Source organism: Montipora foliosa, chromosome 11, assembly GCF_036669935.1.
Source record: "Montipora foliosa isolate CH-2021 chromosome 11, ASM3666993v2, whole genome shotgun sequence".
NCBI lineage: Eukaryota > Metazoa > Cnidaria > Anthozoa > Scleractinia > Acroporidae > Montipora > Montipora foliosa.
Genome location: NC_090879.1, coordinates 14,435,145 through 14,445,144, shown reverse-complemented (window position 1 = coordinate 14,445,144; position 10,000 = coordinate 14,435,145). Strand labels below are relative to the sequence as shown.

The following is a 10,000-nucleotide window of genomic DNA, read 5'->3' as shown; positions in this document are numbered from 1 at the left end:
CAAGCCCACTTTACGTATAATTAAGACATATATCCCAGCCTTACGTATATTCCCGGCCTTAACTCTGTTTGTCTTAATGCTTAGTTTTCTTTTTTTATGTTTTTGGGGTTTTTTGATTATTTTTATTTTATTTTATTTAGAATTCTCATTTTTTGCTTGAAATTGGTGGGGGGGGGGGGGGGGGATAAAAATTAAAAAAACATCTATACAGTGGATTCAAAGTCACCTTAATTCTGTGATTTTTTTTAAGGTGGCTCTGATTCTGCAGTACAGAAGTAATTTTTTTAAACTTTGCAGAAAGTTTCATCTTGCCCTTCTAATCACCTTTCAGCGAAAAAAAAGGAGGGTCACCGAGATGGTTTTTGAAATATAAACAACATCCAAGATATAGGGTGTTTTTGCTAAGCTTTCCCGTTGCCAAGTTAACTTATTACATCACAATAATGACAACATCTTGATTGGAAATAATCGGTGTTTCATATGGTACCATAACATTGCTGTTACGTGATACTGTGTTGAAGCGTCATTCGTTCTAAAGGGGGAGCGGCTAATGGACGTTGGTCGTGGGTACCCAGTCGTGGGTTGTGGGTCGTGACAGTCATTTCACTAGACGATTCCTAGCGTGACATTTGTGTTGAGTGACAATATTGGCTGATAACTCCCACTGACAACATTCAAGCCTGGTTTTCACAAGCACAAGCATAAGCAGCTTATGCAAGAGAAAACGAACGTCGACATAAGCATTAAAATCAACCACGGCAACCGGTCAAATGCTCAGACGCAGGAAATTTCCTTGTTAAGTTTGTCAACACGAAGGAGGCGTGACTGTGACTGGACGACTGAGACAATGCAGTCGTATCGGGAGACTCAGGAAAATAAAGAAATTTGCGGTTGACAAACGACGGTCTGCTACCCCAGTAAGGATCGTTTTGTTATCAACGGTCGAAGGCATTTTTCCGACAGATTCCTTTTCCTCTGAAATCAGATTCCGACGGGCCCCTTCTGCTCTGAAGCTTGATTCCAACAGGCCCGATTTTTAATAGAACAAAGACTCCTGATTCCGACCCCCTCTACTGGAGCAGAAATTCCAGATTCCGACAGGGCCCTTCTTGACATTACAAAAAAAACGCCTTCCATGGGGGAGGGGGGGGGGGGAAGGGTGTCTGATGGTGACTTTTCCTCCCAAGCGTATGGGGCGACGTTTGTAAACAAATTATATAGATCAAATTTGTGAATGAAACAATGAAGATGACCTGGGGTGTAAATCTATTAGTTGACCCGGAGGGTACATCTATTATTTATAAATAATGAAGTTTCATCTCGCCTAGTGTAAATTTATTATTTGCAAATAGCGCGTTAAAACAGTGGGAGTTCTTTTCTTCCGAGGCGAGTCCGGTGATGGCTGAACAAGACCCTACGCGCTCCCTTTCCGAGGCCGTTTCTCGGGCTAACCGAAAATGCTTTCGGAAATTGTGGAAAACTTCCAGAGGTACCGTTAGTCCTTTTTTTCCGTTCGGAATGGAATTCGGGAAATACCCTTACCATTTGCGAGAATCGTTCCGTTTCCAGGCCCTTTCTCACAAGATCGGGTAAATTAGTATGCGGAATGGAATGTCGGGTAGTAAGTGGTAAGCGCCATTCTCATCCGGTTGGTCATGAAAAACGGAAAATCGCTTACCTTTATGCAACGATCATTCCATCCGGATTATTTGGCTAAATGGTAAGCACCCAAAGCCTTTCCAAAATATTCGTCAGAAACATTAATTTTGTTTCAGTCGGTGGGGTATGCATTTGCACTCTCGCGAGTCAAAATGTGAGTACTTAGCAAGGGTATGGTGTCGTTTGAGTTTGATCGTAGCACGAGTCAAGTTCGAGCCCGAGTCAAGTTCGAGTCACGAGTCAAGTTCGAGTCAAGTTAAATTTTCCTTTTTTTTTTAGTAGTTTTGTTTTTAATTGCTGTGTGAAAATAATGTACCAGAGGTAATTAGGCCTAATTAGGTCTTTTTAGGGCTAATTAGGCCTAAAGAAAAGTACCCTAAACATTCATTAAAGCTAATTTTAGGCCTAATTAGCCCTAAAAAGACCTAATTAGGCTTAATTACCTCTGGTACATTATTTTCACACAGCAATTAAAAACAAAACTACTAAAAAAAAAAGGAAAATTTAACTTGACTCGAACTTGACTCGTGACTCGAACTTGACTCGGGCTCGAACTTGACTCGTGCTACGATCAAACTCGGTGTCGTTTCATATACTAGTAAAATTGAAAACGCCGTGGAAAATATATAAATACGAATACAAATATTAAAGCAGTGCGAGTGTATTTGAACTGCGTAGTTGATTTGAACTGCACGAGAACCATTACCTTCAAGTGCAATGAACGCAACTAGGACAGTAGCGAATAGATAGCTTGAAAGAAATCCATTACGTTTAAGCTTGAAATTTTCAGGCTGCTTTTGGCGATGATCGTTGATGTTTTTCTGTTGCGAACCGATCGTTCGTACTCATTGTTTCTTAGATTTGAAAAATAAAGCAAACCTTAACTCAGTTCAACCGAAGGACGACAAGAAATGGGGTTATTCAAAAGAAACGACTCCACTGAAATAGCGCGGAAATAAATGTAAATATCATATCAATCTCAAGCGAACGGCACAAATATGTTTGAATCGCACGGGAGCAAAATGTTTCAACCATACGAATTCTACCGTACTCATTCTAGGAAGAGCCGCAAACATCGAAGCCAAAGCATGAAATTTATACGCTGCAGTTTCTCTTTGATGAGAATTTAAGTCATCGATTTTAAATGCCCAGCACTCGAAGCCCGTCTTCTTGCAGTTTTCTCAGGGTCTAAAGTGCATTTCCAGAATCTATAAGTCCGTTGTGATTGGTCCACGTAGATTCCGGCTTGTTCCCACGGCAGACGCTCGTGGGGGAGGAACGCGTGACGATTCCCTGAGTGTCTGCGTGGGAGGCTACGCACAAAGGAGTCAGGTCGGCCTGTCAAACCCATTTTTTACAATGACTGCAAAACTTTTCGTGCGCGTATTGGCTAATATTTATTGTCAATAAGCGGACAGACACATACATTCATAATTTATGCGATAAGGACGCGATATTGCTCGCGTCAGATTGAAGTTTCTCGCATTTTTGTCTCGCTTTCTTCTCGTGTTTTGACTTAATTTTGACCCCTCTGCCTTTTTGTTTTTCTCAAAAACAAATTGATGTCAGTTTTTCATGCGTCTGTCCTGTTATTGAGGCTATCGCCTCGTGGATCCACAGCTAATTTGACAATGTTATGACGCAATTCATGATGAATAACAGGACAGACGCATGAAAAACTGACATCACTTTGTTAATTACACTCTCGAATATTATATTTTGTTTACTTGCGTCTACAGTGGCTAATGACAATTCCTGTTTTCATTATTTAAGGTACCCCCCTTGTGAGTGTTTACGTTTTTCAACACCCTCCTTTACCGCTAATTATTTTGGGGGACCCCCCAATTTCTCATCAATCTCCCAACAAGTTTTTGTGAACGCTCCCTTAAAAACCCAGCATTTAAGTGCTTCCAGGTATTCAAGGCAATTTAACACGGAAAATCGAAAGAAACGTTTATGTAAATGAAGAGAAATTTGTATCAGACATACAGATATTGATTCATAAAACATTTCTTTCGTTTTCCTATCATGAATCATTAATTGGTTTTATAAAGGAAGTTTAAATGTTTTCGATAGATTGTTAGTTCGATAGGTCTTAGCCATGATAAGCAAATCCAGTGAGACTACAATTTGATACTGGATAAAGAGGTTTACTTTCTAACGAAACTACGTTGCTGCGTCGGTGTGGAAGTATAAAACACAGAAATGAGTTACCAAATGAGTTGATTCGGTTAATTGGCCACCGAAAAGAACTTTGCAAGCTGACGTTCGTCAGAGCGAAAAGCGTCTGACGAAGGGCTACCGCTCGAAACGTCGGCTTTCAAATTTCTTTGCGGTGGCCAATTAACGGTATCAACTCAGTTGCAAAAAAGGAAAAGGAAAGGAAAGGAACTTTATAAGGTTGTAATCGTTCTACCGCTGGAGCACTAATTGGTGACACTGTAAACTGAAATTAACAATTAGTACAAATCAAGTCAAATGTTGGTTTTTGAGGAGAGCACCCGGAGAAAAACCTCTCAGTGCAGAGTAGAGAACAAACAAACGCAACCCACATATGACGCCGTCTGGTAATTGTTTAAAGTAAAAAAATAAAAACAGCAGTAGACTAGCAACCTTTGTGGCATAATTATGGTGCTGCAGCAAGAATCCCCCTACATGAAGCGGTTTCTCTCCACTAATGAAATAATAATCTCTAGTAAAGCGGGTAAGTGGGGGGAAAATATTGTGTGTGTGGATGGTGAGTTGAGGGAAAATCATACCCAAAAGTCAGTCTGTAAAATGAGTAAGCGAAATTCACAAAGCAAACTCTCAACAGTGGAGTTAGCAAAACAAAACAATCCAAACTCTGTGCGAAAATAAAAACTTTAATTTCAGAAAACAGCCAGATGGTACATGTACAAGAAACTAAATCAAGCAAGAGGGATAAGCAAATATTTGAACATGAAAATTATTCTTTCTCAAAAAATAAGAATAATAAATAAGCAAAAATCACTACAAGAAACCTTCGTTCTTAAGAAAAACAGGAAAGGGCAACTCCAAAACCCAAAGAAATCCCATGCAAAATGAAACAATTAAATGAGGCAAATCAAAACAACCCGAAGGCAAGGAAAAGCTGACTGCGACACCATAATTAGGCTCATAAATGGCTGCGAATCTTCAGGGGTAGAGCGCAACCGAGCAAGGGGGTTTCTAGTCCAGCGCCGGACCTCCACCCGAACCCCTTGTGCCGAGTCAAGAAAGGAAAAAGAAAAGAACAAGCGGAAACTCAGCAGAAAAAAAAAAAGCACCAAAACCAAGGACAGACTAACGCCACCAAAACTGCAAAGCCAATCAAGCAAAAATGGAAATAACACTTACCAGGAGTATAATATGATTACTGAAGCAAAATTATAGTGTAAAATAAAGAAAAAAAGGATACCTGGCTACTTACATGGAAGAAAAAGCTGGCAGAAATTTCACTTTTCTCCAAATATTTTCAAAGTAATCTTCAGCTGTGCTTAAGACAAAAGAATTCAAATACGACCTAAACTGCACGCATGGCTTGGGCACGAGATACGAGAAGGAGTCTATCTGGGAACGAGTATGACAAAACCTCGATTATCCGGACTTTTTTGTCTGGTCCCAATTTTTTCATGAATATTAATTAGTTGTGATCTTGAAAACTCAAAGTCGCAAAAAGCCCAAGGGACGTATACAAAACATGGACCACCCCTGTCGACCCGGTCAATGGACCCCTTCATGGACTCGGTCCATGGACTACCCCTGTGGACCACCCCTCATTTTGTACAGTTTCAAGAAGAAAAATCTTTAGACGAAAGAGAGAAGTGATTAACACACTTATCTAGACAATTTAAGCTGGAGTTCATGACTAGGGGCGATACATACATACAAGTTGTGTAGATTTCACAATTAAAATGATGTTTTCTTTGCTGTATACCTTTTGTCTCAAACTCGTAGTACGACGAGTCAGTTTGAAGTGGAATGTCGAAGTGGGAAAACGAGTTGGACCACCGACCGTAAAGTCGATTTAATTTACTTTGCGGTTTTAAATGCGCTTTAGAAGGTTGATACAGACACTTGCGGTGGCCCAGAAGTGCACACCGAATATAATTAATCACTCACACCGAATTGCGTTAATTTGTTGATTTCAGTTTACAGTGTCCCCAATTAGTGCTCCACCGCTAGAACACTTTGGTACTTAAATGAAGTTCCTTTCCTTTCCTTTCCTTTCCTCGATCTTCATGAACATTTGACAATTCTGCTTGCAGCAAATGCTAACGGTCTCAATCAATTTCATCCCAGCCAGGGTCCTACAGAAACTGTACAATCTATTATTATTATTATGATAGAAATGTTACCGGTGATCCCGTCACGGAAAATGGAGGAAAATCAAATCTCTGATTCTCCCACTCTTGGCTTTTCTAACATTAGGGGTTTTAAGATGACCGCCGTAAATATTATAGCCAGTCTACTTAAGAAACCGGAGATAAACGCCGGCCTGATGGGCCTTTCTAGGCTCGTAACAGAGACTTGACTTTACTTAAGCATGATGATTAATTGAGGTGATATTTGGCATCCGAAGATACCAATATTCTGGCGGTGAATGAAACTCTGGTCGATGACTGTGTCTAGTTAAGAGCTAAGCACACCTGGCTACTCTCTTGAAAGAAACGACCGCAACAGAAATGGTGGTGGGGTTGCATATTTTACCTTAGAAATACGATAAATTATGAGAGCATGCCAATCTCGAATAGGTTGCTTGTAAGGTGATAGCACCGAAGGCTAAGTTATTTTTAGTGGGAACCTGGTATTGAACTCCTATGGGTCTGGAATTGAAACCACCAACGCTTTTGAGACCCTTGTCCAAAAATGTGAGGTCTACGATCTGGAAACCATCTGGCATTGTTTTTGATTTCCCTTGATGTCCCAAGAGAAATTGCAAACAATGCAAAATATGGGGGGGGGGGGGGGGGAAGGGGGGTAAAGGAGGTGTATTATAGGATTTGTGCAAGTGGAGAATACAATCTCAAATAAGGTCCGAGACATTATAGGTAAAATCACCTAAAATGTTGGTTCAACGCAAATCAAATCAAGTGATGAGGATTTGAGCAATTCGGGAAACTGTTGAACGAAAGGTTGTTACTTCTAGCATATAAGTGAAATCCACTCTTCTTTGGGCCATCTTTCGTTACGTTCAAGTGCCGCACGAGTTTCCAGGGTTCTTGTTGCAATATTTCTCCAGCGTCTTGCTTACAGTTTTCACCAAATCATAAGGAACATTTTCTGATCTTGTGTCCAGTTCTGACAATATCATCTTGGTATTTGTTTCGCTTTCCACTGACCTTGCCAGATTTTCGGGAATATCCACACTCAAAATCAAACAATCGAAACTTGGACTGTATATCCTTGTTTTATTCCCAACAATAATCAACGTTCGCTCACACCGTACATACATTCCAACCAACAACAATTCTTTCCTGTTTTGGCATTTAAAGGTCTAAGATATCTATTATTCGCATATGATAAGTACATGTCATATTCTTATCTCCTAAAAACACATGGCGCACGTTACGTTCAAAAGCAATTAACTGAAAGCAATTAAGTTGTCAAAATACATCCTTATCTCTTTAAAATTGAAATACAGGCGATCAAGGTTTCTAACATCTTTAAATACAAATACCGGCTGAGTTAAGAGTCTGTGTATAATAAAGTTATTATTAAAGAGTACGTTGTGTTGCGTTACGTAACGCGGTATGTTTCCCAACACCAGATCCAGGATTGTTTCACACCGACCATATTTGGCTCCTGATCTCGAAGATTATTCGTTCCCACGTCAAGAAGGATCTGCTGATGATTCTTTTCGAATATGGGTTTTTGATAGTGCTTCATGTCGCTTATAGTAGCGCCAGTTATCGTAGTAGTGAATACGGTGTGAGTGATTTATATTCGGTTTGAGTGATTATGAATACGGTGTGGGTATTATGAATTCGGTGTGAGTGATTCGAATTCGGTGTAAGTGATTCGAATTCGGTATGAGTGATTTGAATTCGGTGTGAGTGATTCGAATTCGGTTTGAGTGATTTATATTAGGTGTGCCCTTCTAGGCCACCGTAGGACATTTGCATATATGTTACATAAATTCATTCAAGTTTTGTGGTGAAAATAAGATATGGGCTCGGATTATGGGCACCGTTATATTTGCTTTTCAGAACTGCAGCCCGTGTTCGCGCTCGCTATGAAGTAAACAAACGAAGGAAGGAAAATACTTAATTTTTTTTACCACAGCCAATTTGTTTCAGCAGATTCATCTTGACAGACTAATCATTAATCGTTAGCTTTTATTTACTTTTGCTTTGGTAGGCGCAGCTTTTTTCACAAGCTTTTCGGTTTGAAACCGAATAAAAAGTTTGAAAACCGACTCGTGATCGAGATTCGTTCATGTGTAAGTTACTTCTTTTACAAGGTGCCATCAGTGAGCTAAGCAGTTTTAATCTCAATAGATTAACTCTTAACTAAACGCAAAATAAACTCACACTTGTTCAAGCTTTTCTACCTGAAAATTGACTAGTCATAAAATTTCTTTAAAACTACCATACCACAAGGTAACGTGACGTACCCCAAAAAGCAAACGGACTTCTTCGTGATTGATAAAGGCCATCTAACAGGCCTAAGAGAAGTAGCTCTTGAACATCTCGAAGCGACATTTTTTAACATGTTCTCGTAGCGCTTGATAAACGTTTTTGCTGAACGTGAAAGCGCCCACTAAAAGGCGCCAAATTATTTTAGTACTCTTTGTTGATGTATACTTAACCTTATTTTTCGACTACTAGTAAGACTACGAGAATGAGCTAAACTCGTACTTGTGCAAAATTTTGGAGGAACAAACAAAGAGTATTATGATATTTTTGATACTGGCTAATTGATTATACAAACTAATGAATATTTACCTACAAATTAGATTATTACATTAAACCATTTCCATGAGTGGTGTCCTCTTCTGTTTGTGTAAAAAGGTTGTATACTTGTTTCTCTGTTGGATAACCCAAGCGTTGATCAGTTTTTCGTTTTTGCTGTAAATGTTAAACGTAACTAAACGTAACTAAAAAGAAAAAAACAGCGAAATGTCCGCCTTGGTTGATAGGGAATAGAAAACGGTTTGTCAAAACAACCACTAAAAGCGATACAAGACCCTCTTTGCTCAAGTTGCTCTAAGGCCTTATAGAGCGACTTTTCTACAACCATGAAAAAAGTGTTCGCAATTTGTTTCACGGACCAATGTTTGGCAAGATTAAAACAAAGCGTCTCCTTTTTCCTGCCAAGCAAACTCCTTATATGGGTAGTAAACAGTTTGATTGGCCAATCTCGTCACTGCATTTCAAATGACGTCAAAGCGAAACTTTCCCGAGAGTTCCATGGGGAGATTGATTGATTGATCAGTTTATTTAACCCTCTTGCAGCTACCCGTGACCTTGACATGATAACTGTATAATCTGCAGTTATGACGTCACAGGCGCTGATTTCGAAATTTCACTGTAGACTTTCGGCCAATCGCAAAAGAGTTAAAGAGTTGAATGTATAATAACAATGAATAACGGTGTCAATCATTCTTTTAGTGACGTAAACGTGTGAAGTGGGCGCTGTCGTTGTCGTACGGTGAACGCCTGTCTTTCTCTGTGTAAACTTTGAAATTCCTTTCGTCGCCTTGATTTCTCCATTTGCTTTCAGATCTAATATGGCGAAAGACTGGTCTCATGGATTGTTTGGTTGTTTTGACGACTGTGGCACTTGCCTAGTTACGCATTTCTGCGGGTGCTACACTGCGGGCAAGAACGCTGAAGCTGTGGGAGACAGCTGTGTATTATGCGGGCTGGCCACATTCGTACCCTTAGCGAATATTTTCTTCATGGCGCAGATCCGATCGAAGATTCGCGAGCAGAAGGGAATCGAGGGTACGCTCATCAATGATATCATCGCAACTTGCTGTTGTCCCCTTTGTATGTTGGTGCAATCCGCTCAAGAAGTGGCTGAAGGAGGGCCAGGCGCCATGTCTATCGCTCGCTCATAGACAAGCGGTATCACAAGATAAAGGAACAAGTTGTGCTGTCAAGATTTTTTCCACTGTTAGTTCCGTTGCAGAACACTTTGAGGAAAGTTAGCATTCGGAACATGTTAGTACCTTCTGAGGTTAATTCTGATTGACTTATTTTTCCTACTTTTTCAATGTTTCGCATGACTGAAGTCCTTTGAGTGAAATCAGATAACTCTGAACTGATCTCGTATGATGTGGATAAATATGAGAACAAGTTGCATGCTTTCCTGAAGCTGCAATTAAGTTGGTTTC

The 10,000-nt window shown here is 40.0% G+C and overlaps 1 protein-coding gene across 1 annotated transcript in view; it reads left to right on the top strand.

Moving 5' to 3' along the window:
- LOC137974795 (adenosine 3'-phospho 5'-phosphosulfate transporter 2-like) overlaps window positions 1-9,436 on the top strand; it is a 32,693-nt gene extending 23,257 nt beyond the window's left edge. Inside the window, exon 11 of the mRNA XM_068821776.1 lies at window positions 9,385-9,436. The gene's annotated coding sequence lies outside the window, so the exon portion shown is untranslated. The remainder of the gene's footprint in view (window positions 1-9,384) is intronic.
- The last annotated feature ends 564 nt before the right edge of the window (window positions 9,437-10,000 follow it).